The following is a 6,923-nucleotide window of genomic DNA, read 5'->3' on the forward strand; positions in this document are numbered from 1 at the left end:
TGCTCACAGGTGGGTACACTGGTGTTTCTGTGTAAACCCCACACGTAACAGGAAGCGCAATCGACAAACATACCGAATGCTGAAATTCCAAACTGCGCAGAGGGGTGAGGACCAGCAGAGGCTCAAGGCCACGTCCCTGAGGCATGCATACTCAGGTGTACAAGTGTGTGCGTGCGTGTGTGCGTGTGTGCATGGGGCCAGTCTCAGAGGCAGACCCAGAGCCAACCCCGTGGACTCAGTACTGCAGCTGGCCCAGTTCGTATGCTTCTCATGGTGCCTTCCAGAATCAGTGGGTACCCAGTGTCGAGGGGCACTGCATGCTTATCCTGCTGGAAGTGATTTTCCTTTGGGATGAGCCGCATTTCACGAGCAGGATGCAGCCAGGAAGCCAGGAGGTGAGGAAAGCCTGCATCTGTGTTCAAGCACAATTACCCTGCGTAACACAACCGAGCCCGGAGAGCTCTCAGCACTGTGGAGGGCGTGCTGGCATCGCCTCTGGCCAAGTCCCTGGGGGCAGTCCCAACCTGAGTGTACATTCCTGGGGAATTCAGGACCTTCCCTTCTGATTCTGCTATGACTCACCTGACCTTAGAGTCTTTTTGACTCTGGACCAAGGCTGTGGCCCTGTAATGACTATCAACCTCCTCAGGGCCAGTCCTGTTCACAGCCTACCAGGCTGTCCATGTGGCAAGGCCTGGAAGCCTCCTGAGCCACAAACCCCACTCTGCCCCAGTGGGAGGCAGAGCCACACCCCTGCACCATGAGCCCCCTGGGTCCCTGTACCAGAGGCTCCCGAGGAGATGTGGAAGGACCCAGACAGTGCCCGGCCCAAACCCAACTACAACACTGGCAGCAGCTAGGGAGGTGGCCCCTGACTCAGCTTCTTTTCTGGGGCTGAACCTGCTGCGGGGACCCTGGGTTCAGTGGTTCTGTCTGTTTCCAGCCTGGATGCAGAGGCCCAGCTATGGCAGAGCAGCCCCAGCTGGGGAGCCCAGGAAGGAATTTCAAGGCAGCACCACTGCCCAGGTCTAGACCTGTGTCCTGGAACGACTAGGTGGGCGGGAGGCCTGGGCGACAGCAGCAGGGCACAGGCTGTTTCTGGGCACCTCTTGGATATTGTGGTCCCTGGACAGCTGGAGCCCAGTCTAGGCTGGCCTCGCACCAGGGAGGAGCCACACAGGGGTCTCCAAGGTGCCCCTCAGGGCTCTGACATGAGTGGGATACTGTGGTTCACTGTCACTGCAGTTGAGTGGGCCAGGTCCCCCATATTGGCTCTCTCTGAGGCTGAGAGAAACACTCGTGGGGCCTGGGTGATCCCTGGGTCACCTGAGGTGTACCTCCTCACCTCCTCTGGGGAGGGTCTCCTGTGCTGTCCTGGAGCCCCCAGGCAGTGACACTCACCAGCCCCTGAGGGGCTTAGCTTAGCGCAAAGCTGGCTACACTGCCCCGGGTGCAATCAGTGACACCCACGCTGCTCATTCTGGAAACACCCCCCCCCCCCCCACACACACACAATTGTGACAAGCCCAAGGGAGGCAGGACCAGAGGGGAACCAACCCCCACCAGAGCGGGAGGCAGGACGAGAGCAGGAATGACACTCACCAGAGCAAGAAGGGGCCCTGAGCTGAAAGGAAATCAAAACTGAAACCAATCAGGGTTCCCTAGTCCAGAGCTGCTGCAGAGCCCTCAGAGGTCTTAGACCTTTGGGAGCTTAGCTCTTTTCCCCAACTTTAGCACGGTCCTCAGGTCTGCAGTCTACTGGGGGCAGTTCCCTAATCTGGGCGGGGTCTATAGAGCCCAGAGAGCCTAGATCACCTAAATGCAGCGCTGGGAGGCAGGGTAGGAGGGTCACAGTGGCCAGGTCCCTGTACTGTGCACTGCCCATTCCTGGGGTCCTGCAGTCCCGGGCCAGGTCTGGGGGGAAGCCCTGCTCCCCTAGGAGCTCCCGTGAGCCCACCCCAAGCTCTCTGGGGACCTTACCTGCCAGTCAGGATCCGGAGTGACATCTATCCCAGAGCTCTGGGCTCAGGGGTTGGGGCTTTCTGCAAGACAGGGCTGCTGCCATGCAGACCACGGGTGAGCTCCACAGCACACACCAGGCCAGCACAGCCTGCTTCCTACCACAGGGCTCTTTCCAGGACAGGCTCCAGAATGGCCCGGGCCATGTGAAACACAAGGGGTCACAGCCTGGGCCAGGCCTGGGAGGGAGGTGCCCAGCTGTACTTTGCTGGCATTGATCCCTCTGGGTTGGTCCAGGCACCTCCTTCAGGGCTACACTGAGAGCCTCGCCTGCCTGGACATCTCTCCCTGGCCCCAATGTGGGGACCTGATCCTATTTAGTAGTGGCACTGCCTGGCAGTGCCCTGAGGAGCAAGGGCCGGTTTTCCAGTGTCACTGTGTATGGACACCACTCATCCCCAGTGTCAAACCTCACTCCAGCAGCAGTGGTGATCTGGAACAAGCCCCAGCTTCCAGTCCTGAGCAGAGGCAGTGGGGATGACCTCACTGCTATTCCTATGGAAGGAGTTTACCCCAGATCACGGGGACCTGCACCCCATTATCACACATACACATTTGCTATAGGGAGCGAAACTCCCGTGTCTGGTACGAGTGTTCGTGTTGTCTAAAATTGAAGAATTCTATGAAGCTAAAAGCAGAATATATTTATTGAAAGAAAGAAAGCTTCTGTCTGAGAGAGACAGAAGGGTCCCCAGTGGCTTGCCAAGGACTCTGTGTCTTTTTTCGTTTATGGTACTGGGGGTCGAACTCATGACCTCACGCTTGCCAGGCAGGCGCTTATGCCACTGAGCTAAATCCCAGGCCCTAACTCTGTCTTTTCTAAGGACTTTTACAGAGCAAAATCACAAAGTAAGGCAGCTCAAAAGGTGGGAAATCATGGCAGCTTGCTAGGTGGGCATGAGGTGGGGCAGAACGATGGTCAGCCAATAAGATTAACTGCACAGGTGAAAATGATTAAATCGAGGACAAATGGGGAATCAAGTCCCATAGCAACCAGGCATGCTTCGAGCATTGAATCTTCCTGCAGGGGTTGGGCTGGGGACTCCTGGCTTCCTCAGCTGATCCACACCTAATCAGAGTATCAATCCCTCATGCTTATCCTTAGGTTGTGGGTGTACTTTTGGAGCTTTTGTCCTGAGATCTGGCCCACAGCAGATCTCAGTGTCTGTGTCCTCTAGGGCTGTGAGGTCTCTGGGTTTCTGCACAGGCTCCTCCAGGGCCCAGCCCGGCCTGCCTGCCTGCCTGTGATATTTCCATATAACTCACTGCCTGTCACACACAAGGGCATCACAGCAAGCAGGGAGTGGGTTTCACCCAGTCTGAAGCCCCACCCACCAAGGACACGGCTGTCCCCACCAGTGGGGAGAGAGGCTCCCCTTTCCCACAGCGGGCACTCACACCCGTGTGCATCCAGCAGTGAGGATGGTTTTGCTTCACCCAGGAAACAGAAGCCCAGCTCCAACTGAGTGCAAACATCTCTGGCCTTGAACAGAGATCAGCCCTGCCATCTGTTCCTACTCTGCATGGATGGCACCCCACTTCTCAACAGGTCCTGCAGGGGGACACCCAGCATGCCCAAGCACTCCCACACTTCCCTTCTGAACCTGATGGCTCACCTGAGGGCACAGGAGAGACCCAAATGACATAAGAGGTGGCACTGAGCCCCAGGCATGGGGCTAACACCATGGCCTCCTCCCATCCACAGCCCTCAGCCCCATCCTGAGCCATGCCCACATGACCCTCTTGGAAGAATGCAAAAGCCACAGTGAAATACTCCCAGCTGATGCAATCTCTCACAAGGCCACTGCTGAGGGACAAATGTCTCCGTGGGGAGGGAGGGGCTATAGACTGACCTGACACAGGCTGCCGTAGAAGCACCCCTCCCAGCCAGAACAAATTACACTGGATTTAATAAACTGCCCTAACTCACAGGATGCTCGGAGACACGGAAAAGCCTTCCTGTGCATCAACACATCTGTCCCCGAGAAGGGACCTGTGCCATAATGAGGCTCCAGCCCCACCTGACACTTCCTTAAGGGGAACAGAGGCCCTGAGTGAAGTGGGGCGATCACTGGGTTCCCAATCTCAGCCCTGCTGGGGTCATGATTGCTGGTGGGAGCTGGCACGGATGGAGGGACAGACACACAGCACGGGACAGAGCCCTGTCAGTTGGCGCCGGAGACCGGATAGGGGTGGGATTGTGGTTATCAGGTAAGGTGGGCACCACATGGGGCGTGGGGAGGTGCAGATCCCCACCAGCAAGGTGCTGGTGGGAAGCAGGGGTCTGTGACATGTGTCCATGTCACATGCTGGGGGCCTACGGGGTGTGACAGGAGCTCCCCAGTCCAGGGTCCTGGCATAGACTCATAAGAGCAGAGACACAGGGCTCCTCTGGCTTCCCTTTCACAGAGGAGATCCGGTTGGAGATGGCACTAGAATCCAGAGATCCAGCTTTTGGCCATTTTCCTGGTTTCCCAATGTCTACTGAGGCCGCACTGTGTCACTAAAGCTCATTCTCTTTCTTTAAACCATCGCCCTAACTTTGCCCCAACTAGACCACAGCCACCCGGGGCCAGCCTGGGAACAGTCTGTGTGGTTCTCATGTCTGGTGAGTCCTTTTCCAGACCAAGTCCCTAGACTTACTCTTGTTTTTTTCTTTCACCTAGAGAACCAGCCCTCGGGAGGCCGAGTCCAAGGCCAGTAACACCGTGGACAGCAGAAAACTGATGGCCCGCACAAGGCACGTCTGTCCCTGGGGTACCGTGTGGCACTTTAGGTGAATCATGGCAGCGATCTTCTGGGGTGCTTCTGGTGTTTTCACGGTGCACAGCTCCGCCACCCCGAGTCAGAAGGCAGAGAGGAAGAAACATTGTGAGGGGTTGTGGAGCAGGGCAGACTGAGAGTGACCGGTGAGGCTGACCAGGACCCATGCCCGGGGTGGGGTTTAATGTGGGAACCCTCCAACAGGCAGCAAGGAACAGGAGTGTGGCTGGCGCCCTCTCCCTGCCCCTCCTGGAGGGGGAGCCCGCATCCCACTCAGGATCAGGGTCAGGAGGGAGCCCAGGTGTGGGGCGGAGAAAGCAGGTGAAGATGGGGAGGAGGCCTTGATGACAGAGCGAGGGGACAGAGACTGGGACCTATCCCATGGACAGAGACTTTAGGGTTCTAAGGAGACAGAAGGAGAGAAGGCCTTGGGGGGGCAGAGGGGAGCTGGAATTGCCTGTGGCAGAGTGGCTGGGCTCTCCAGGCAGAGGACGAAAAGAGCTGAGAGACGGGAGTCCTGGGACTCCAGATGTCCTGGTAACGCTGGCTACCTGCAGGAGACCAGCGTCCCCAGCTCCTGAAGGGGGAGGCCAAGGGGACAGTGCCCCAGTGCTGAGACCTAATGCTACGATTTTCAGGTGGACAAACAGAAGAAAACAGCAAAGTCCCCTGGAGGACACTAGAGACACGCCCACCTCAGAGAGAGGCTGCCTGGGTTGCAGAGGGCAGTCGGTGTCCTGTGGAGGGACAGCAGTGACAAGGACATACTCATGGAGCTGGTGAGGCCTCTGGATTTCAGCACCTAATGATAGGTTGGTTTAAGGCCCAGAGATCAAGCAAGCAGTGGAGAGAGTTATCAGCGGGGTTACTGGGGAGGGCTTCTGGCCAGCTCTACACTGGGAATTAACAGTGCAGAGCCAGCAGGGAGATGTGAAGCCTCTGGCCAGAGGGGTGGCCCCAGGGCAGCTGTGAATTGCAAGGATGCAACAGAGGAGAGCGTGGCTGCTGAGGAGGAAAAGGAAAATGGAAGAATGCCTGAGGACTCTCACCAGAAGGGAAGAGGGTGTCTGACACGCCGGAGATTCCCTGGGGCATTTCACAGTGCTGCCCTGCTGTGGAAAGTTAATGGCAAGCAAGGCTTGTGATTGCAATAGCTCCTTGATATGATCTGAATGTAGTTTTAGATTCATGTGTGTAATCAGGTTATTTAGTCAAGATACTGTGTGAAAGGCTTTTGGCCCAGACAGGACACTAGCTGGTAGAGCTTTAGAGGTGGAACAAAGCTCAGTCTTCCCTGCCCCTGGGAATTTACCTGTGGCTCTATCTTCCCCACCCCTAGGAATCTGCCTGGGGGGTGGGGGAGAATGAATACCAATGAGATACCTGCGCATCCCTAATGCCCCTCAGGCACCACCTTAAACCTAAGCTACTTATATGGCTCCACTCCACGTGTCCTCCAGACAGAGAAAGCCAGACTTTAGTGGTGGTGGGGGGGGGGTTGGTTTTCTCTCTCCCCGTTCTCAGTAGAAAGGCCTCTTATGTTTTATACTTCTCATCTTTTGCACACGCTACAATCTTATTACTGTGGTCTTAAACTCGATTATTTGTTTCTGGTGTGGAACTGAGTGTCCTCGATATCACTGGGGAGGTGGTGGTTCTCTTCAGGGGAGCCCTGGTCCTTACCCTGAGCCTTGCTTCCTGGCTCCGGTGATCTGCAGGCTGCTGGCCCAGCTCCTCCATCCTGTGAGCACAGACTGTCTGTCTTCTACCACTGCCCTTTGGGCCCTCGTAGTGCAGGTCCTTTATGCAGATTGTGTCAGACACTGTCATGGGCTCCAGGAGCTGGACTCATGGAGGACACTGCTGCGGGATGCAGGCCCTCAGCTGGATTATGTGGTCCCTAGTGTGTGAACAGATCCCTTGCACCTTTCCGCATTTGACTTTTTGGTGACTGTCAGAAGGACAGATGAATGGATGGATGGATGGATGCAGGAAAGACAGAAGGATGAAGGATGGAGGGAGAGATGAATGCCAGCGTTGATGGGGGTGGGTGGCTAAGGAGATGATGGGTAGGGAGGAGGATGGGTGGGTGGAGGATGGGTAGAGATGAATGGATGGATGGGGGTGGTGGGGGAGGGGAG

The 6,923-nt window shown here is 56.5% G+C and overlaps 1 long non-coding RNA gene across 1 annotated transcript; it reads left to right on the forward strand.

The window, feature by feature from the left end:
• Positions 1-3,785: 3,785 nt before the first annotated feature.
• Positions 3,786-6,382, forward strand: LOC134470443 (uncharacterized). Its single transcript, XR_010039323.1, has 3 exons — positions 3,786-4,230; positions 4,686-4,795; positions 5,421-6,382. It is a non-coding gene; the product is annotated as an uncharacterized LOC134470443 (long non-coding RNA).
• The last annotated feature ends 541 nt before the right edge of the window (positions 6,383-6,923 follow it).

This window comes from Cavia porcellus, unplaced genomic scaffold (assembly GCF_034190915.1).
Source record: "Cavia porcellus strain 051 isolate PalLab524CR breed Dunkin Hartley unplaced genomic scaffold, mCavPor4.1 scaffold_15, whole genome shotgun sequence".
In the NCBI taxonomy this organism is placed as follows: domain Eukaryota; kingdom Metazoa; phylum Chordata; class Mammalia; order Rodentia; family Caviidae; genus Cavia; species Cavia porcellus.